This window comes from Anomaloglossus baeobatrachus, chromosome 2, assembly GCF_048569485.1.
Source record: "Anomaloglossus baeobatrachus isolate aAnoBae1 chromosome 2, aAnoBae1.hap1, whole genome shotgun sequence".
In the NCBI taxonomy this organism is placed as follows: domain Eukaryota; kingdom Metazoa; phylum Chordata; class Amphibia; order Anura; family Aromobatidae; genus Anomaloglossus; species Anomaloglossus baeobatrachus.
In genome coordinates this window covers 139,211,290-139,235,223 of record NC_134354.1, presented here as the reverse complement: position 1 = coordinate 139,235,223, position 23,934 = coordinate 139,211,290, and positions in this window count along the sequence as shown.

Genomic DNA, 23,934 nt, shown 5'->3' with positions numbered 1-23,934 from the left:
ACTGATCAGTGTAAGTTTACTGATAAGGGGTGTGAGCGAAATACACTCCTTCTATGCGATTGGAACTCCAAATAAATATGATTTGTTTTACAAGCGCTTGGAGAAATCAATACAGCACCACACGTTTGTGGTGTACTGCAAGCTTCTGTTTTATTACATCATGTGACCAGCTTATATAGTATCCCAAACAAAGAAATAACTATGTACCAATAAGAGACGCAGGGGTATGTGTAGAAATGTGAAATTTCCCTGCCCATCAGTGTTAGCTGAACCCTATGACATCATTCAGTTTTGGTTTCAAATTTGTTTTCTATAGAATACAAAATGGCTTGTATTTTCTAACAGGCATATCGTGCTGCCAGTCGGTCTGCGTAAACCCTAAGACTGCGTGCAAAACGCTGCTTTGTACAGTAGAACAGTGAATGGGATTACTAGAAATCCCGTGCCTACTGTGCTTGTTTTTCCCGCAGTGTAAGGCTGTTTTCACACTACGGTTTTTTAACATCCATCATGAACGTTTTTTTAACGCAAAAACGAATCCAGTGCAAATGCGTTTTCATTTCAATGCATTTGCAATGGACTCGTGTCAACATGCGTTCACCTGCGTTTGCGTGCGTTATAGTGAGGATCCAGCGACTTGCAGTTTTTTAAATTTTTTCAAAAACGCTACTTTTAGCGTTTTTGAGCTCCATCCAAATACTGCAAATTGCAGGATCCTGACTAAACAGCATGCAAACATATGTGAACGCTGGCATGCTGATAGACAGGATCCTGCTTGCTCTACTGAGCATGCCCAGAAACCAGCCTCGGGTGATCAGTCCCTCTCTCTCCCCCTCCCTCTCTCTCCACCTCCCTCCCTCCCCCTCCCTCCCTACCCCTCCCTCTCTCTCCACTCTCCCCTGCCTGAGAGCAGAGGACGCTCGTAACCAAGGTAAACATCGGGTAACCGCGGTCTTAGTTACCCGATGTTTATCTTGGTTATATGTGCAGGGAACCGGCTCCTAGCAGCTGCAGACACTCGTAACCAATGTAAATATCGGGTATCCAAGCAAGTTACCCGATATTTACCTTGGTTACGAGACTCCACAGCTGTCAGAAGCCGGCTCCCAGTCTTTCACGTTCAGTTCCCCTCACTCCCGATCACATGACTCCAATGCCCGCCCATAAACTTAAAGTGACAGGATCCTGCAAAATAATACATGCGTTTGCATGCGTTTTTTTGCTGTAAAAGCAGGATCCGCTTTTGCAGCAAAAAAACGTTCATGACGCATGTTAAAAAAAACGTAGTGTGAAAGCAGCCTAAACTGACATGCGGTGCTGCTTCCCGAGCCACAGCATGTTCATTTATTGCTGCAGGGCCGTGAGTGTTCTCTGCAGGGAGAACAGAGAGAATGTCTGCAGCTTCCCGAACCCTGATTGTGGGCACGGGCAGCTACAGTCTCCTGAGGAGAGGACTCGCGGCCCCGCAGGAGAGGACAGGACGCAGCATGTCTGGATCATGGGCACGTACCCTAAGACTTGTTTAACTTACATTGTCTCTACACTGTTGAAAACAATTATAGTTTGAATAGTTTGTAAGGAGAATAGTGTTCCCCCGTGGTCCCCACATAGCTTTCTCATGAGCCAGATCAGACACCCCCATACTTTGCACTGACGAGGGGCAAGCACCCCGAAACACCGTGTCTGCAAATTGGGATTCTGATCTGGCTTATATATCCTGAGTCATATTGCAAAGGATTGTCGAAAATCCACTTGTGACTTTTAGGATCGCTACTTCCAATAGGTGGCGCTGTGCTAGAGTTTGTCTCCTTTACTGGAGAGACAATTTGAATATTTCCCAGAGGGGCATTGCAGCTATAAGTCCCCTTACCTGGCAGCCAGACTGGCTTGCAAAGTCTCCTTAAGGAGAATAGTGTTCCCCCGTGGAATTTTAGGGGCATTGCAGCTATAAGTCCCCTTACCTGGCAGCCAGACTGGCTTGCAAAGTCTCCTTAAGGAGAATAGTGTTCCCCCGTGGTCCCCACATAGCTTTCTCATGAGCCAGATCAGACACCCCCATACTTTGCACTGACGAGGGGCAAGCACCCCGAAACACCGTGTCTGCAAATTGGGATTCTGATCTGGCTTATATATCCTGAGTCATATTGCAAAGGATTGTCGAAAATCCACTTGTGACTTTTAGGATCGCTACTTCCAATAGGTGGCGCTGTGCTAGAGTTTGTCTCCTTTACTGGAGAGACAATTTGAGTTTGAAACTAAACATTTGGTTTGAAATAATTCAAACTATGTTTAAACCAATTATACACTGTGTGCAGAATTATTAGGCAAGTTGTATTTTAGAGGATTTTTTTTATTATTGATCAACAACTATGTTCTCAATCAACCCAAAAGACTCAAAAATATCAAAGCTTAATATTTTTGGCAGTTCAAGTGGGTTTTTTTTAGATTTGACGATCTTAGGAGGATATCTGTTTGTGCAGGTAACTATTACTGTGCATAATTATTAGGCAACTTAATAAAAACCAAATATATTCCCATCTCACTTGTTTATTTTCACCAGGTAAACCAATATAACTGCACAAAATTTAGAAATAAACATTTCTGACATGCAAAAAAAACAACAAAAAAATTAGTGACCAGTATAGCCATCTTTCTTTAAGATGACACTCAACGGCCTACGCTTGATTATTCGGTGACCACGCTTCAAATGTTTGGTAATTTCAAGACTGCTGCATCCCTCTGCAAGACATCTCACAATTTTGGACTTTTCAGAGCCCATCAAATCTTTCTTCTGACCCATTTTGCCAAAGGAAATGAAGTTGCCTAATAATTAAGCACACCTTATATAGGGTATTGATGTCATTACACCACACCCTTCCTCATTACAGAGATGCACATCACCTGATTTACTTAATTGGTAGTTGGCTCTCACGCCTATAAAGCTTGGAGTAGGACAACATGTATAAAAATTATCATGTGATCAAAATACTCATTTGCCTAATAATTCTGCACACAGTGTATATAACATTTTTATGTTTTTATTATTTGTGTACTTTATATCACTTTACTAAAGAAAAAACCTGAAAAAACCCCTCGTGTTTTAAAGACTTTTTATTTCGGCAATAGTCAGATCTATATAACAGTGCGTCCACTCCGCTTGGATTTGGATGCACTGGATTCAACCAAGTCACATCCACTTGCTGGTGAGAAAAATTAACATCACAAATGAACTTTAATTGGAAGTATGTCAATTTCCGATATTGATTTTCACTGTGGATTTGACATGAGAAGGCTCTAATCAGTGGTAAACCACAGGAAATCTGGATCAAATGTGACCCCTGTGGACCTACCTGAAGGCATAGAGCCATCTGGTTTTAGGACTTCTGTGCTTCCTTGCATCTTCTCTGCCTTCACCTTAATTACGAGTCTGCCCTTGAGCTGCAGATCTGAGTAATCAATGGCAGACTAGTTGCTTGGGACATCCTGTATGACAACCCCATTTCAATATAAAAAAAATGTGGTTGTCAGGCAGTGTAACCATAGCAAACAGTCTGTCTCATATGACTCAGCGAGGAATTGGAAAGCCGGCTTGGTAGCACTCATGCCATGTCATTCCCCATTCCGACTATCAGTGCTCCCGTAAGAAAAGCAGGGCTGAATTATCGGTCCTGCTCCTGCCTCTACTGCGGGGATGTGTGCTAGGAACAGTCCTGGCAGATTAACCATTTAGGAGCAGCATTCAATTAAAAACGCAGCATTTAAATGATTAAACATGGGGAGGGGGCTTTCTCTGTCACCCATCACCTTCCTGCAGTACGGGCGCTGATGGCTTACTATGGCAGCTCGGGGACCTAACAATGGCCCCATGGCTTCTACCTTACTACTATTAGACTCTTCCTAAGGCATGTTGTCAGGCACAATACATTGCAGCACAGAAGTATTTCACTGTATTATATGATTGATCATTGATGCCCTCTAGTGGGACTAAAATAAAAAGTAAAAAAAAAACAACAAACAAAAAAATTTAAAAGGAATCTGTCACCCCATTTAACCTATGTAACTTATTAATATGGACATACAGGATATAGAATGCTGAAAATAATACTGTATACCATCAGAAGCCTTGTTGTGGAAAAATCATCTTTTATCCCTCTATGTAAATGAGTTCTTCCAGGCTATGGGGCTTACACTGCCTGCAGGATAGCTCTTCCTCCTTACTAGTTTAACATAGCTGTTGCCTCCCATCAGTGTCACAATATCCCTATGACGTCCAGTTGTCCTGAAATCCCACGCACCGCATATTGCCGACGTTCTACTGTAGTGTTCCGCACTCCTATGAGCAAGGGCTTAATTCTTCTTCTGTGCATGCGCCGGATCACTGGAGTGAAAGTAGCAGTGACTCTCTGGTGCCTGCGCAGAAGAAACATGAAGACCATACCCATAGAAGGGTGGAACACTACAGTGGAGTGTCGATAATTGCGGTGCTCAGGCGAACGATTTCTGGAATTATACATCACATGGATACTATGCTAATGAAGGCAGGAGGCGGCATCCGCTCTGTAGCCTGGAAGACATAATTTACATAGATGGATAAAAGATGATTTTTCCACAAGCAGGCTTCTGATACGAGGCAGACAGGTATAATTAGTTTCAGCACTCTATTACCTGGATGCCCATATTAAAAGGTTAGATACGTCAAATGGGGTGACAGATTCCCTTTAAAGACCTAAAAGAAACAACAGGAAAAAAAAGGTTTTTTCCAATTAAAAATGCTTTATAATGTAAAAAATATATAAAAAGAAAATAAAAATGTGCATCATTGGTATTGCTATATACAAAAAGATTAGACCTATTCATTTACCATACTATTTAACTTATACTGTGAACACCAGAAATCTACCTCAACTACATACACAAGATAGCGGACACATGATTACCAGCACGTTTCAATTATAGAAAGCATAGTCAGACACACTTTCGGTTTCTTCTGTATTATTTCCATTCTTACTGGTCCTGTGAGTCCCAGCATAACCCTGCTTAGAAGCTACAATCCAATTCATGATTATCACGTTCTCATTCCACAGCTCCGTGTCTATTCTCATCGTAGAGGAAGGGATCAGGGTGATTGCCAGAAGCGCCAGAGTAGAGCTTTTTGCTCCCAGATGCTTATAGAGACTCTGCCAGGGAAAGACAACGCTTCACCCCATAACCATTAAGCTGTACGTAACCTGGGGCCCTGCAGTTCCATCTTCTGGAGCCTTCCGTCTGGGGAAGGTCGTTCTCTAGACTAGACGTAATCCTGCTCTGTATCTCAATCACCACTTCAGGATCACACTATCTCAACGGTGTTCTCCTCCTCTTGCTACAGAACACCCACTGCATGTGGCCTAAACAACCTTCAGACTATATGTATGCACCTGTCACCCACTGGGTCTTCTCTCACTTACTAGAAGGAAACTATCTCTCTCCCTATGAACTAGCACCTCCCATTGTGGGCTAGTCCAAACAGTCCAAACACTTAACTACTTCTTACCCTATGGTCCAACCACATATAATACTGCAATGCAACATACTGCCATGGCTCTACTCCGAGGATCAAACTAGTGATCTCTGGTTGTTGGTTGATTTCCTCTTGGTTGTACCACAGACTGTTTTGTGTTAGTTGAACTGCTGAATGATCTCTTGGCTTTCTCTCTTATGCTGTGCCTCCTTGTTTCACTTCTATTCAGGTTGTGTACTTTCTCAATTTGTTTGCCTAATCACATTTTGGGAGGAAGTATTCATACTTAATACTCACATAACTGGCTATATTTCTGGATGGTTGTCTGGAGTCCTAGCTCCTTGGTTAAAGTGAACCTGTCATGTGCAATATGTACCCAGAACCACCAGCAGTTCTGGGTGCATATTTCTAATTCCTGCCTAAGGCTATGTGCGCACTGGGAAATGGAATTTTCTTGAGAAAATTCCGCATGCTCTCAAAGATTACCGCACCCGCGGTAAAAAAACGCGGGAAACCGCACCCGAAAACCGCATGCGGTTTGCTGCGGTTTTACCGCGGTATTGTTCGCGGTATTGCCGCGGTTTTGCCGCGTGCGGGTTGGGATGTGCTTTATTGCATTCAATGCAATAAAGCACATTGAAGAAAAAAAAAAAAAATCATTTAATTCTGAGAAAGTAGATAGACAGAAGAATAGATAGAGGGATAGATAGATAGACAGACAGATAGAGGGATAGATAGATAGATAGATAGATAGAGGACAGATCGCTGCATTTCCCACGGTCGGCAGTGAGTTCACATTACCGGCCGTGGGAAATGACCGGTAATTACCTCTGCTGTCTGCTGCTTTCATTCAGCGCTGTGTCTGTGACAGTCGCGGCTGGATGTAAGCAGCGCAGGACCTGTGGATTACGCCGGAGCGATGGATTATGCCGGAGCGGTGGATTACGCCGGAGCTTTGGTGCGGGAGGGGTTAATAAAATGGTGAACGAGGCTTGTTTGTTTTATTTAAAATAAAGGCTTTTTCTGTGTGTGTGTTTTATTCACTTTACTTACGGGTTGATCATGTCAGCTGTCACATAGACGCTGCCATGATCAAGCCTGGAGTTAATGGCGGTGGTCCCCCACCATCATTAACCCCTTGTATTACCTTGCTGCCACTGCTACACGGCAGCAAGAAGAGCCGAGGACACGCCGGTGCTGCCGCATAATGCATGCGACAGTGCCGGGGCAGCTGCGGCTGATATTCTCGGCTGCGGGAGGGGGAGTGAGACGGGGGACATTATCCCTGCCCCTCTCCCTCCCCAGCCTGAGAATACCGGGCCGCCGCTGTGTGCTTACCTCGGTTGGACGGTAAATATGCGCGGAGCCCACGTTCTTTGTTTCCTATATTTCCGTTTTCTTTCTATGTGTGTTCTATGTCTGTGATGTGTTCTATGCGTCTGTGATGTCTGTGTGAGTGTGATCTGTGTGTTTACTCTCTGCACGGCTTCCTCTTCCTGTAATGACATTACTTCCCTGCAAACCGCAGACAAGCGATGCACATTACCGGAGGTAAACCGCGAAATACCGCAGGGAATAACGCAGGAAAACGCAGTGAACCGCACAGAATTTGATGCCTGCGTTATTCCCTGCGGGATTTCATGATTAACATTTGAGTCAATGGAGTGAAATCCCGCAGCGATGTGCGGAAAAGAATTGACATGCACTTGTTTTTGCTGCGGGATTCCCGCAGCAAAACATGCAGCTGTCAAATTCCGCCTAGTGCGCATAGGATTTTTTTTCTCCATAGGATTTGCTGGTGATTCACTGCAGAGATGTTATGAACATTTTCTGCAGCGAAACATGCAGCAAATCCGCGGAAAATCCGCGGCAAAATCCGGTAAGTGCGCACATAGCCTAACTGTCCCAGCATCTAATAGCATACATTAAGAGATTTTTAGAAAAAGTATTTTCTATTTTCATATCTTTATGATATGCTAATGAACACAGGGACTAGTCACAAGGGCATTATGTCCCCTGACTAGTCCATCCCACAAGGGCATCTGAGGCGGTGACAACAGACACAGGTATGCACATCACCGCCAATAATGCTGAGCATTGAATAGCATGTTAGCACGCCCATGTGGGCGGACTAGTCGGGAGACATAACGCCCTTGAGACTAAGGATCTTTAGAAATACTTTTTCTAAACTAATGTTCATATTCAAAATGGACTGGCTGGATGCACTGTCGAATAAGGAGAAGTTGACTAAGCGTTTCTTTGAAACATGATCTTTATTTATAGCTAACTTGGCTACAGTGCTTAAGGATAGACTTAAATCTCAGTTTGGACAGACCTCTTGGTTCCTTCTTGAACTGCTCAATGGACACATACCAATTACATAAGTTACCATTTTAAGTTGCTTCTGGTCGCACACAGAGCGGGGGGAGGGGTGGGCGGGACTGTTTTGATTATAATGTCATCAATGGAATGCTCTTTGTATAAGAGCAGATTGTAAAAGAAATTCGGTTAAAATTCAATAAAAAGATGTTTAAAAAAAAAAAAGAAATACTTTTTCTAAAAATCTTTTGTATGCTACTAGATGCAGTGACAGTTAGGCAGGGATTAGAAATATGTACCCAGAACTGCTTGTGGTTCTGGATGCATATTGCACCTGACAGGTTCCCTTTAAGGTTTTCTTACGGAGACATTGATATTGCTATTCTCTGCAATTTGTTTGTGTGACTACCTTCCCAGTTATCACCTATTTTTTTTCATTTAGGTTTGGGAGGGTTTCCATGTATTCTGTTATTTTTTGTTTCTTGTATTCCATCATTCCTGTATGATTGTGTTTGCACGTTCCTAGCCCTGTGTCTCACCCTCTCCCTGTGTGTACTTTATTTATCTTTATTGTTGTTTTTGTCTTAAGGTGGTGTCACACACAACGACAACGACGTCGCTACTACGTCACCATTTTCTGTGATGTTGCAGCGACGTCCCGTCGCTGCCGCTGTGTGTGACATCCAGCAACGAGCTGGCCCCTGCTGTGAGGTCGCCGCTCGTTGCTGAATGTCCAGCTTCATTTTTTGGTCGTCGCTCTCCCGCTGTGACGCACAGATCGCTGTGTGTGACAGCGAGAGAGCGACGAAATGAAGCGAGCAGGGAGCAGGAGCCGGCATCCGGCAGCTGCGGTAAGCTGTAACCAAGGTAAACATCGGGTAACCAAGGTGGTTACCCGATATTTACCTTCGTTACCAGCCTCCGCCGCTCTCACGCTGCCAGCGCCGGCTCCTGCTCTCTGCACATGTAGCTGCAGTACACATCGTGTAATTAACCCGATGTGTACTGTAGCTAGGAGAGCAAGGAGCCAGCGCTAAGCAGTGTGCGCGGCTCCCTGCTCTCTGCACTGTGACATGTAGCTGCAGTACACATCGGGTTAATTAACCCGATGTGTACTGTAGCTAGGAGAGCAGGGAGCGAAATTAGCTGGATCAGATCAAACAAAAGGATAAAACCTAAAACATAACTTTTAATATTATGCTGATAAAAGTGAGAAAGCTCACAGGTTATAAGCAATGGTGGCCCAAAACCACCTGAAATAAAATTGGGCTAGATATGGTAGGCCCAAACAAAAAGTGTCCCAGATAGGTACCACGGTAGGACTTTCTACACCTTGTAGTTGCTGGTCACCACCTGGGACATTGATACACAAAACATCAACAATCAGAACCCCAACCGTAGGGAAGATGTATGTACTATGTGTGTCAGACAAATTAGAAGTTCCTAGACCTTTACAAACCGTATTTTTCATAAATCCCACTTTAGGTGGGAACGGTCTTACCGGTCCGGAGCTCCGTAGGCATAGAACAATTGGTTTGACGGTTCAGGCAGGGGGCTGTTTTACCAGCATGTTTAGATCCCTCGGAGGCCTCAACCAAAAACAGGGCATACAATCACCATGCCCACTCCCAACGTTTCAACCTTAGTTCATCAGGGGAGTTTCTGTGGGGAAGTGCAGTCAAGCGGTGTCTCCACCGAAAGACTGTTACAAAGTGCCCAAGTCACTGTATGAGAAAAAGAAAAAACACATACACTAAGAATAAGCCCTAAAGCCTTGGATCAAGCCATGTATGTAGCCCATAGGATCGCAATACTCACCGCATAATGGCGTGCACGTAGAGCCCAAAGTTCATATCTGCCGCGCTCAGCGTCCACAGGACGCTCAATAAATAGCCCGGCGCATGCGCGATTGGGCACGTCATCGATGACGGTCACTCCCAGAGTTCCTCCAGGCCGGAAGTGACGCGGCACCGATCGCCATTGATGACGCTCACCTCCCAGCACACCTTCAAACCGGAAGTGAGTCATCACCAATAGCCGCGTCGCCATCCGGGCGTCACGGCTGATACCCGAAGCGGCCACATCCGGGTATATGGAACGCAAGCTGTGTGTAATACTACACGTGGCTTAGGATACGCCCATTATAGTGTGGGCGCATCTATAAGCTGGCCGCGGACCAATCAAAACAAAGAGGGGCACGGAGGATCAAGTCCATAGACATGCCAGTATACGTATTGGTAATAGTCAGGCTCCACATAAGCAATAGATATCAGCAAGTGATTTAGCCAAATATATCCAAGGAAAGTGTCCGAAAAAAAAGAGAAAAACACATAAGCAGCCCGGGGAGGGGGGGGGGGGGATGGGTTTACAAAGACACCTGGGATAAGTAGTTATTATTATGCATGAAGGGCATGGTAGAAGACAATACCCGACACATGGAGGTTGTGTACCTAGGGAAATGGATATTAATGGGCATATACTCATAGGTCCCAACTCGGCCGATATGACATCATAGGAGGATAGTAAGGTCAGGGTGGAAGAGAGATAAAAACTAAAGTGCACACTCATCTCTCACCCTAACTGCAAGGCCCTACCTATCATGTGGGGGTCGGCACCCTACATCTCCCACGCCCATGGTGCCCCCACTCGGGCGTCGGCTATCCCTCCTCTAGGCCTCCCTATTTCTAGGGTGCTCCTAAAAAAGGGATGAAAGACAGGGATTCATTCAGTCCTCCTGGTGTCATTGTGCGATCAACGATCGCAGGGAATATAGCCTGGTGCCACTCGAGAACTCGAGTGGCACCAGGCTATATTCCCTGCGATCGTTGATAACATGCAAGTCAAAAGGGGTAGTGTACAAGGTGACCTGTGGATGTGGCAAAATGTACGTGGGTAAGACGAGTAGAGAATTGAGACGCAGAGTGGGGGAGCATAAGGGAGACATCCTCAAGAAGAACGACACACCCGTGGCGAGACATTTTAACATCTGCCAAAATGGGGACCTGGGGACTTTTAGAGTAATGGGCATTGACCTCATTCCTCCTCCACGCAGGGGTGGAAACTGGGATAGGACCATCCTGCAGAAAGAGTGTTTCTGGATTTACAGTTTGGACACAATGACACCAGGAGGACTGAATGAATCCCTGTCTTTCATCCCTTTTTTAGGAGCACCCTAGAAATAGGGAGGCCTAGAGGAGGGATAGCCGACGCCCGAGTGGGGGCACCATGGGCGTGGGAGATGTAGGGTGCCGACCCCCACATGATAGGTAGGGCCTTGCAGTTAGGGTGAGAGATGAGTGTGCACTTTAGTTTTTATCTCTCTTCCACCCTGACCTTACTATCCTCCTATGATGTCATATCGGCCGAGTTGGGACCTATGAGTATATGCCCATTAATATCCATTTCCCTAGGTACACAACCTCCATGTGTCGGGTATTGTCTTCTACCATGCCCTTCATGCATAATAATAACTACTTATCCCAGGTGTCTTTGTAAACCCATCCCCCCCCCCCCTCCCCGGGCTGCTTATGTGTTTTTCTCTTTTTTTTCGGACACTTTCCTTGGATATATTTGGCTAAATCACTTGCTGATATCTATTGCTTATGTGGAGCCTGACTATTACCAATACGTATACTGGCATGTCTATGGACTTGATCCTCCGTGCCCCTCTTTGTTTTGATTGGTCCGCGGCCAGCTTATAGATGCGCCCACACTATAATGGGCGTATCCTAAGCCACGTGTAGTATTACACACAGCTTGCGTTCCATATACCCGGATGTGGCCGCTTCGGGTATCAGCCGTGACGCCCGGATGGCGACGCGGCTATTGGTGATGACTCACTTCCGGTTTGAAGGTGTGCTGGGAGGTGAGCGTCATCAATGGCGATCGGTGCCGCGTCACTTCCGGCCTGGAGGAACTCTGGGAGTGACCGTCATCGATGACGTGCCCAATCGCGCATGCGCCGGGCTATTTATTGAGCGTCCTGTGGACGCTGAGCGCGGCAGATATGAACTTTGGGCTCTACGTGCACGCCATTATGCGGTGAGTATTGCGATCCTATGGGCTACATACATGGCTTGATCCAAGGCTTTAGGGCTTATTCTTAGTGTATGTGTTTTTTCTTTTTCTCATACAGTGACTTGGGCACTTTGTAACAGTCTTTCGGTGGAGACACCGCTTGACTGCACTTCCCCACAGAAACTCCCCTGATGAACTAAGGTTGAAACGTTGGGAGTGGGCATGGTGATTGTATGCCCTGTTTTTGGTTGAGGCCTCCGAGGGATCTAAACATGCTGGTAAAACAGCCCCCTGCCTGAACCGTCAAACCAATTGTTCTATGCCTACGGAGCTCCGGACCGGTAAGACCGTTCCCACCTAAAGTGGGATTTATGAAAAATACGGTTTGTAAAGGTCTAGGAACTTCTAATTTGTCTGACACACATAGTACATACATCTTCCCTACGGTTGGGGTTCTGATTGTTGATGTTTTGTGTATCAATGTCCCAGGTGGTGACCAGCAACTACAAGGTGTAGAAAGTCCTACCGTGGTACCTATCTGGGACACTTTTTGTTTGGGCCTACCATATCTAGCCCAATTTTATTTCAGGTGGTTTTGGGCCACCATTGCTTATAACCTGTGAGCTTTCTCACTTTTATCAGCATAATATTAAAAGTTATGTTTTAGGTTTTATCCTTTTGTTTGATCTGATCCAGCTAATTTCGTTTAATTACTGTGGATTCACAATTTGGTATACTGCTAATTACCCCAGGAGAGCAGGGAGCCAGTGCTCTGTGTGCGCGGCTCCCTGCTCTCTGCACATGTTGCAGCACAGCGACGCGTGTCGTTATGATCGCTGCTTCGGCTGCTGTGTTTGACAGCTAAGCAGCGATCATAACAGCGACTTACAAGGTCGCTGCTACGTCACAGAAAATGGTGACGTAACAGCGACGTCGTTGTCGCTGTCGTTTAGTGTGACCCCAGCTTTACACTTAGTTTATAGCTTAGGGTGTAGTTAAAGACAGTTTGGGTCATTCATCGACAATTAGGGGTGCCATTATGTGAACTTAGGGTGCCAACTTCCCTTGTCAGGCAGGGACAAATTAGGATCAGGTCTAAGGCAAGTATGAGCCTGTTCGGTACCTCTGAATTTCTGGTTTTCATCTCCCCTGGTTTGTCCATCCCTGTGAGAGTGTTAGGGTTCAATTTACATGAAAACATTACAATGTGTGCAGAATTATTAGGCAAATGAGTATTTTGATCACATGATAATTTTTATACATGTTGTCCTACTCCAAGCTGTATAGGCTTGAGAGCCAACTACCAATTAAGTAAATCAGGTGATGTGCATCTCTGTAATGAGGAGGGGTGTGATGTAATGACATCAACACCCTATATAAGGTGTGCTTAATTATTAGGCAACTTCCTTTCCTTTGGCGAAATGGATCAGAAGAAAGATTTGACGGGCTCTGTCTTGCAGAGGGGTGCAGCAGTCTTGAAATTGCCAAACTTTTGAAGCGTGATCACCGAACAAACAAGCGTTTCATGGCAAATAGCCAACAGAGTCGCAAGAAGCGTGTTGGGCAAAAAAGGCGCAAAATAACTGCCCATGAATTGAGGAAAATCAAGCGTGAAGCTGCCAAGATGCCATTTACCACCAGTTTGGCCATATTTCAGAGCTGCAACATTACTGGAGTATCAAAAAGCACAAGGTGTGCCATACTCAGGGACATGGCCAAGGTAAGGAAGGCTGAAAAACGAAAACCTTTGAACAAGAAACATAAGATAAAACGTCAAGACTGGGCCAAGAAATATCTTAAGACTGATTTTTCAAAGGTTTTATGGACTGATGAAATGAGAGTGACTCTGGATGGGCCAGATGGATGGGTCAGAGGATGGATCAGTAAAGGGCAGAGAGCTCCACTCCGACTCAGACGCCAGCAAGGTGGAGGTGGGGTACTGGTATGGTCTGGTATCATCAAAGATGAACTTGTGGGACCTTTTCGGGTTGAGGATGGAGTGAAGCTCAACTCCCAGACCTGCTGCCAGTCTCTTGAAGACAACTTCTTCAAGCAGTGGTACAGGAAGGAGTTGGTATCGTTCAAGAAAAACATGATTTTCATGCAGGACAATGCTCCATCACTTGCATCCAACTACTCCACAGCGTGGCTGGCCAGTAAAGGTCTAAAAGATGAAAAAATAATGACATGGCCCCCTTATTCATCTGATCTTAACCCCATAGAGAACGTGTGGTCCCTCATAAAATGTAAGATCTACAGGGAGGGAAAACAGTACACCTCTCGGAACAGTGTTTGGGAGGCTGTGGAGGCTGCTGCATGCAATGTTGATCGTAAACAGATTAAGCAACTGACAGAATCTATGGATGGTAGGCCGTTGAGTGTCATCATAAAGAAAGGTGGCTATATTGGTCACAAATTTTTTTGGGTTTTGCTTTTGCATGTCAGAAATGTTTATTTCTAAATTTTGTGCAGTTATATTGGTTTACCTGGTGAAAATTAACAAGTGAGATGGAAATATATTTGGTTTTTATTAAGTTGCCTAATACTTCTGCACAGTTATAGTTACCTGCACAAACAGATATCCTCCTAAGATAGCCAAATCTAAAAAAAAATTACAACTTTCAAAAATATTAAGCTTTGATATTTATGAGTCTTTTGGGTTGATTGAGAAAATAGTTGTTGATCAATAATAAAAAAAATCCTAAAAAGTCCATATGGACTGTACAGATACCCGGCCCAGGTGGCTAAATTTGCCTCAAATTACTCCCCCCTATGTTGGAAGGGGTGCGGCGAGGTGGGGACCCGGTCACATCTCTGGTGGCTGTGTCCAGGCATTTTCCAATTTTGGAATCAAGTATTCAATCTTATAGCTGACATTTGCGAGACTAGGAAACCTCCTTCTCCTCAGATGGGGATTCTTCACATCGGAGTTGAAAATTTCCCTTCCTCGGTAGCTCAATGCATCTCACACATTATAATATCTGCCAGACAATGTATTGCTGCCAAATGGAAGTCGCCAGATATTCCTCCTAAGGAAGAGTTGGTGGCTCGGATTAAGGCGGGCTTTGCACGTTGCGACATCGCAAGCCGATGCTGCAATGTCGCACGCAATAGTCCCCGCCCCCGTCGCAGCAGTGATATCTTGTGATAGCTGCCGTAGTGAACATTATCGCTACGGCAGCTTCACATGCACTCACCTGGCATGCGACGTCGCACTGGCCGGCGTCCCGCCTCCTTCCTAAGGGGGCGGGTCGTACAATGTCAGAGCGACGTCACACAGCAGGCGGCCAATAGAAGCGGAGGGGCGGAGATGAGCAGGACGTAAACATCCCGCCCACCTCCTTCCTTCCGCATAGCCGCCGGCGGCAGGTAAGGTGAAGTTCCTCGCTCCAGCGGCTTCACACACAGCGATGTGTGCTGCCGCAGGAACGAGGAACTACATCGTACCTGTCACGGCACCGGCATTATGGAAATGTCGGAGAATACACCGATGATACGATAACGACGCTTTTGCGCTCGTTAATCGTATCATCTAGAATTTACACACTACAATGTTGAAAGTGACGCCGGATGTGCGTCACTTTCGATTTGACCCCACCGACATCGCACGTGCGATGTTGCAACGTGCAAAGCCGCCCTAAGACTCACTTTCAATATGAATCAGCTTTGGCAAGTTCTCTCTCCTTAGCTCAAAAAATGTGAAAAAGATGGGAGAAATGGTCAGCCACTTCCTGGGCCACCCTCCCTCTCAAGAAGTAGGGGTTACCTGTTTGCAGGTTGTGGGTCTGGAGAGATCCATAGAGTATAGGCGTAATAAGACTTTTTTTTATATTGACTTATTAATGCGTAATTCATGGTAGTTACTGTAATACCCCCTTCTACCCCCCTTCTCATCGTCCCTCCCTCTCTGACTTCCCCCCTCCCCCTTATTTCCCGGGCCCTCCCTTGTTTCTTCCCCTTCCCTCGTGCTCCTGATCTGCATCTACTGTTGGCCTGGCACGCCCTTCAGGGCGCTGTTACCTCTGGTCTTGTATTATGTATTATCTAGTGTCTTCTTTTTGTTCAACTCATTGTTTGTTAGGAAATTTAATAAAAAATTATTGGAGAAAAAAAAATCCTCTAAAATACAACTTGCCTAATAATTCTGCACACAGTTTATAGCATACAGTGGGGAAAAAAAGAGAGGGCCTGTAATTGACATCATAGGTAGACCACAACTATGAGAGACAAAGTGAGAAAACAATCCAGAAAATCACCTCTGATTTGGCAAGAATTTTTTTTGCAAATTATGGTGGAAAATAAGTAGTCATCTAAAAAATGCAAGACGTCTGGCTCTCACAGACCTGTAACTTGTTCTTTAAAATGCTCCTCTGTCTACCACTCAATTACTTGTAGTAATGGCATCTGTTTGAACTTGTTATCAGTATAAGGCTATGTGCGCACAGTGCGTTTTTCGCGGCGTTTTTGCGCGTTTTTCGGGTGCGTTTTTGGCCTCAAAACTGCAGGACTTTGCTGTCCGCACACATCTGTTTTTTTTTCAGCTGCGTTTTTGTGGTGCCACAAAAACGCAGCATGTCAATTATTCCCGCGTTTTTCACTGCGCTTTTCATCCATTGAGTTCAATGGGATGTTGAAAGACGCAATGAGAAACGCAAATAGCTGCGTTTTGGTGCGTTTTGAAGACCAAAAACGCAGCTATAAACGCAGGAGGTGGGTAGTAAAGTGACGTGTACAGGAAGAGGATTCCTTCTGTCAGTAAATACAGAAGCGTGAATCCTCCCGGTACCGTCACCGCCGCGTCCACCTCCCGTCCTGTGCATGTATGCTGCCGTGCGGCGCCATGTCTGGGCGGGAGGTGGAAGCGGCTGCGAAAACAAAAGTTAACAGTAGAAAAAAAGAAAAAAAAAGTTATACTCACCTGTGTGCAGACTCCCGGTGCCATGCCCGCTCCCATCTCCTCTCACGGTACCGCCGCTCCGGCTGTGTGCAGACGGCCGGGAAACCTCCGATGGATGCAGGACCTGGCGATGGATCACCTGATGCAGTCACCTGACGCATCAGGTGATCGTAAGTATTGCGGTGACGCGGCGCCCGGCCGGTATCAGCGGATGCGTCAGGAGACTTCATCCCTGATTACCGGCAGCTGCTGCAGCGATCGGACGGGATCAGACTCCCGCCCCATCGCTGCAGGAGCTGCCGGTAATCAGCACATAAGTGAGTATTATTTTTTTTATTTTTTTTGCACCGATGCATCAGCTGATTGTATAATCGGCTTTTATACAATCAGCTGATGTGTGATGGGATTCAGGCACTTGATCCTGACACATCATCTGATCGCTTTGCCTTCCAGCAAACCGATCAGATGATATTGGATCCGGATTGAACGGCGCGGGACCCTGACCCAGGATTACTGCGGAGGGGGGGTTCTTTATTTCAATAAAGATGGAGTCACTAATTGTGTTGTGTTTTATTTCTAATAAAAATATTTTTCTGTGTTGTGTTTTTTTTTTATCTTTACTAGAAATTCATGGTGGTCATGTCTAATATTGGCGTGACACCATGAATTTCGGGCTTAGGGCTAGCTGATAATATACAGCTAGCCCTAACTCCATTATTACCCAGCTAGCCACCCGGCTTCAGGGCAGCTGGAAGAGTTGGATACAGCGCCAGAAGATGGCGCTTCTATGAAAGCGCCATTTTCTGGGGTGGCTGCGGGACTGCAATTCACAGCGGGGGTGCCCAGAAAGCATGGGCACCCTGCACTGTGGATTCCAATCCCCAGCTGCCTAGTTGTACCCGGCTGGACTCAAAAATTGGGCGAAGCTCACGTCATTTTTTTTTAAATTATTTCATGAAATTCATGAAATAATTAAAAAAAAAAGGGCTTCCCTATATTTTTGGTTCCCAGCCGGGTACAAATAGGCAGCTGGGGGTTGGGGGCAGCCCGTACCTGCCTGCTGTACCCGGCTAGCATACAAAAATATGGCGAAGCCCACGTCATTTTTTTTGTTTGGGGGTGCAAAGAAATCCTGCATACAGTCCTGGAAGGAGGATGCTGAGCCTTGTAGTTCGACAGCTGCTGTCTGCTCTCCTGCATACACTATTGGATGGAGGATGCTGAGCCTTGTAGGTCTGCTCCCCCTGACTCTCCCTCAAGCATATAGTCCTGGATGGAGCATGCTGAGCCTTGTAGTTCTGCAGCTGCTGTCTGCTCTCCTGCATACACTATTGGATGGAGTATGCTGAGCCTTGTAGTTCTGCAGCTGTCTGCTCTTCTGCATACACTAGTGGAGAATGAAGAACACATTGATGAAGGAAATGACATCAGACCTTTTTTTTTTGTTCACTGATAAAAAACGCATAAAGACGCAGTGAGCAAAAACGCAGCAAAACGCAGCAAAAAAACGCACCAAATCGCGGCAAAACGCGTGCGTTTTTTGCCGCGATTTTTTGACGCGGGTGCGTTTTTGTGCGGTTTTAACAGCCAAAAACGCACAAAAACACAGCGTCAAAAAAACGCAGTGTGCGCACATAGCCTAAAAGACCTCTCCATAACCTCAAACAGTTACTCCAAACTCCACTATGGTAAAGACCAAAGAGCTGTTGAAGGACACCAGAAACAAAATTGTAGCCCTGCACCAGGTTGGGAAGACTGAATCTGCAATAGGAAGCAGCTTGATGTGATGAAATCAACTGTGGGAGCAATAATAAAAAAATGAAAGACATACAAGACCACAGAAATCCCTCTCGATCTGGGGCTTCACGAAAGATCTCACCCCGTGGGGTCAAAATGATCACAAGAACGGTGAGCAAAAATCCCAGAACCACACATGGGGACCTAGTGAATGACCTGCATAGAGCTGGGACCATCGTAACAAAGGTTACCATCAGTAACACACTATGCCGTCAGGTACTCAGATCCTGCAGTGCCAGATGTGTTCCCCTGCTTTAGCCAGTCCGGGCCCGTCTGAAGTTTGCTAGAGAGCATTTGGATTATTCAGAAGAGTATTGGGAGAATGTCATATGGTCTGATGAAACCAAAGTAGAACTCTTTGGTAGAAACACAACTCATCGTGTTTGGAGGCGACAGAATGCTGAGTTGCATCCAAAGAACACCATACCTACTATGAAGCATGGGAGTGGCAATATCATGCTTTAGGGCTGTTTCTCTGCAAAGGGACCAGAACGACTGATCCATGTACATGAAACAATGAATGGGGCCATGTATCGTGATATTTTGAGTGCAAACCTCCTTCCATCAGCAAGGGTATTGAAGATGAAACGTGGCTGGGTCTTTCAGCACAATAATGATCCCAAGCACACCGCCAGGGCAACGAAGGAGTGGCTTTTTAAGAAGCATATGAAGGTCCTGGAGTGGCCTAGCCAGTCTCCAGATCTCAACCCCATAGAAAACCTTTGGAGGGAGTTGAAAGTCTGTGTTGTCCAGCGACAGGCCCAAAACATCACTGCTCTAGAGGAGACCTGCATGGAGGAATGGGCCAACATACCACCAACAGTGTGTGCCAACCTTATGAACACTTACAGAAAATGTTTGACCTCTGTCATTGCCAAGAAAGGATATATAACAAAATATTGAGATGAACTTTTGTTATTGACCACTTTTTTCCCACCATAAATTGCAAATAAAATCTTGCCAAATCAGACAAGATGATGTTCTGGATTTGTTTTCTCATTTTGTCTCTGATAGTTGTGGTAAACCTATTGTCATGGTTCGCCTCCCTGTCCACATGGCTAGGGGGCGGAGCCTTCTCTCGAGCCTCACTTCCAGACCCTGGATGCCTTAAAAGCTGGCATTTCCAGTGAACCAGTGCCGGCTATAAGCTTAGCACTGCTTTGCCTGTGATTGCTGGTCCTGTGAGTGATATCCTGATCTGTCTGTTCCTGTGCCCCCGTGCCCTTGTCTGTGTTCCATCCCCTGGTCGTCCCTCCTGTCCTCTGTCCCCTCTCCTATTTCCCCACTCGGTTGCTTCCTCCGGTACTGACCTTGGCCTGACTTTGACTCCGCTTTTGCTCGTTCCTCCAGTCCTGCTTCTGCCCGTACGGTGTTTCACCCAGCCTGTGTGACTATTCCTTGCATGCTCTGCAGCTCTGCTTCTCAGCTGTGCTTTGAGGTAATGCATGAGAACCCTGTGAATTCACTTCCTGGTTCTCATTGCTCTGTGTAGTGTATTATGCTACAGAGCTCTGGCTCCCCCTGGTGGCAGCATTACACCTATGATGTCAATTACAGGCCTCTCTCATCTTTTTAAGTGGGAGAACTTGTGCAATTGGTGGCTGACTAAATACTTTTTTTCCTCACTATATTACATTAGTACTTTACATCCCAATTCACATAATATATTATTTACAAAGGAGATGGACACAATTCACACATCACAAGTACGCGATTGGTGTCTTCAGGGAAAAGAATGCGACAGCGACTAGTTCACCTCCTTACATGAACATAGCCAAAGAACTACGCCTCATCTTTATCCATGAGATTTTACCCTTGCAGAACTGTTGCAGATGTTCCTCTGATAAGGGGGGTGATGAATCAACACAACATATTAGTACATGAAAAAGCTTTTCGGAAATGTTTACATATCCACCAGCCCCGACATGTTAAATGTGATCCGTCTTACTTACTACTCCAATCCATTTCATCTATATTTTGGGATAACAATAACTCCCACTTGGTTTATGGATGAGACTTCCTAGTAGCAACATACAGATGTAATTAGGAGACTCGGAGACTCTGCTGTTATATTGACTCACACCTGGTGTTGCTAATGTTTCAGACAACAGTGAAATGTAAAGTACATTTATGTGTAATTTACTTTGCACAAAAGGAAATGAACCCCGGCTTTCATAGCTAATGAATGTGGCGGATTCTGAATAATGGTCATGACATGTATTTAACCTATTAACATTATTTTAGTCCTTTTGAGTTTTCTTAGATTTATATTTCATTTGTATATTTCCCCCCTAAATATTGTTTGCTCATTGGTGAATAACACATCAGAAAAAAACACTGCCAACTAGAGATAAATGGATCTATTCATGGCACTTCGGTCCATCAGAGAGGTCATTAGTCTCTGTCCACTGTATGGGAGGCTTGCTTTAAATTCTGGGATCCCGATGGGGATTTTGATTAGCCGATCTGGCGCGACGTCATTGCTGTGATGTGACGCATAGATGACATGGCTAATGAAAAGCCGGGCTGGGATCCCAGAAATAAAGGTACCGCCACACATAACGAGATCGCTAGCGAGATCGCTGCTGAGTCACGGTTTCTGTGACGCAGTAACAATCCCGTTAGCGATCTCGTTATGTGTGACACCTACCAGCGATCAGGCCCCTGCTGTGAGATCTCTAGTCGTTGCAAAATCGTCCGGGCCATTTTCTTCAAAGGCGATGTCCTGCTGGGCAGGACACATCGCTGTGTTTGACACTGTGTGACAGGGTCACAGTGACTGCTGAGATCGTTATACAGGTCGCTACTGCGACCTGTATTGTTCCTGCATCGTTGGTAAGGTCTGACTGTGTGACATCTCACCAGCGACCTCCCAGCGACTTACCAGCGATCTCTATCAGGTCGCATGGTTTTCGGGATTGCTGGTAAGTCGTTGTGTGTGACTGGGCCTTAAGAGATTTGCAAGCTTCCTATCCAGTGGCCAGAAACTAATGACCTGGCTGATGCACTGGAGTCCCAGGAATCGATCCGGATATCTCTAGTGGCAACCATTATCCTTTCAGGTTTCATTTACACATCAGTGTTTGACTAAAGTTCAGACAAGCGGTCAATTTAAAAAAAAAAAAGCGAGAACAAACACACTGATGAAACTAAAAGGGGAAAACTCGCAATGTAACGAGTATCGCAAATGCCGCACTATTTGCTACTCGTACGAATAGTACGGTATTCGGGTTACTTGGTACTTTAATTAACAAAAAGAAAAATTCATAAAATTTACAATTTTATTAAATAAGTTTAAAATCATAATAAATAGATATATGTGAAAAACAAACACTCCAAACAATAATCGGAGGACACTTGTGGGTGAATTGACACCAGAAGATGTGATAAACCTAAAAGGGCCCTAAATCTGTCACTAAGTTCTCTCCCTACATTACTGCGGAGGTCGGCACCCTAATAAACGCAAATGACGCCCCCGCTCACCGATGGCTCACCCTTGGAGACCCTAATAAGTCCCTAGACTTACAAGTCCTACCGATGACTATGTAATCCACAATATTCAAAAAACTGACCAAAGGTAAATACTAAGCTCCCAAGCTAATAACAAACATATCCAATGTATGACATATCACGCTGTGTCACAATAGACCAATCATGAAAGGCATAGACCAACCTGGGTTACCGGTGCGTACACAGCACCCAAGGAGACTCAACCAAAAAAATATCTATAATCAAAAAACAGAGCTTAGGGTCAGACTATAAAAAAGAGAGAAAGATATAAAACTTTTCTTTTTAGATGTGATGATGCAGAACAGCCTCAACGCGTTTCTCCTGTGTTCCAGGTTCTTCAAGAGGCCTGACTGGGGTATAGATGTTCAATGATGGTGTGGATTTTTTGAATATTGTGGATTACTTAGTCATTGGTAGGACTTGTAAGTCTAGGGACTTATTAGGGTCTCCAAGGGTGAGCCATCGGTGAGGGGGGCGTCATTTGCGTTTATTGGGGCGCCGACCTCTGCAGCAGGATTCTCTGTAGGCGTGGCTTTAGGCTGCTCTCCACAATTATCCTATGAGCCACATCACCATGAAAAGTAGCCCTAAATTAAAATAAGGCCCATATCTGTCTAATGTGGCAGATGTTAAATAATAAAAAAATTGAATACTCCAAGGAACATCAGTAAATAAGAGCAAAACCTGGTCACTTCTGACATGATAATACGTCCTCTATAAACTATTAAATAAACTTACATTAAAATTAGTTCAGATATAGAATGACATGTTCAGGTGTTTTTTAATCTCTGCCCGCCCAGCCTGACTGACAGCTGCAGTGTGTACTGAACAGTGTGAGATCTCAGCAGGTGGAGGCATCCTAAGTATATGCCATTCAGACTAAACATTCATTTTGATATGGATTTACAAAGTAAGTACACCAGCTTCAAGTATAAGAGATCTATTAACTAATGAATTCAGTTTGTATTCTGAAACATGGTGACAGATTCGCTTTTGCCAAATGACAGCTCTAATGATGAACGAGCGCTACCATGCCGGGTGCTCGGTATTTGAAACGAGCAGGTCGGACGCTTGGATGGGCTCTACTCGTGGACGAAGTAAAATAGAAGTATTATATTCAATTATACGAGGAGCTGCTGATAAGTCTTTGGCTTTACCCAGAAACGAGATAGGATGATGAAACTTTACATTTATTCCACATACTCTCCACTGATGACAGCACACTTCTTACATCGGTATCTGTCAGCCTAGCAAAAAGAAGGATTTTGGTTGTGCCTCAAACCAGGCATCTGTAGCAGCCATGGCATCAGAAATGGTGTGACATTTGCTACCCTTGAGGTGTTTCTTCAGGTTTGGAAACAAATGATAGTCGGAGGGAGCTGGATCTGGTGAATAAGGTGGTGGTCAATCAGCTGGAAGCCCAGCTCTGCCAGTTTTGCCGTGGTTGCTTGTGCAGTGTGAAGCGGAGGTGTTGTCTTGCAGAAACAAGATTCCTTTGGACAGTTTGCTGCGCCTTTTAGCCTTCAGAGCTGCCTTCAATTGGTCCAAAAGGTCAATGTAATACCTTGCATTGATGGTGGAAGCCTTTTGAAGGTAGTCCATTAGCAGCACAATGAACACAGATGCCGTCACCTTAGTGGCTGATTTTTGCAACCTGAACATCTTTGGACGAGGAGAACCACTGTGCCTCCACTCTTTTGACTGCTCTTTATTTTCAGGGTCATACAAATAAATCCAGGTCTCCTCCATAGTGACCAGTCAATCCAGGAAGTTCTTATCAGTCCAGAAACGCTGACATATGGACCAGGAGGTTTTCACTCACATGCTTTTCTGATCTCTTGTCAAACATTTGGGGACCCACTTTGCAGATAGCTTCCTCATGTCCAAATGTTCA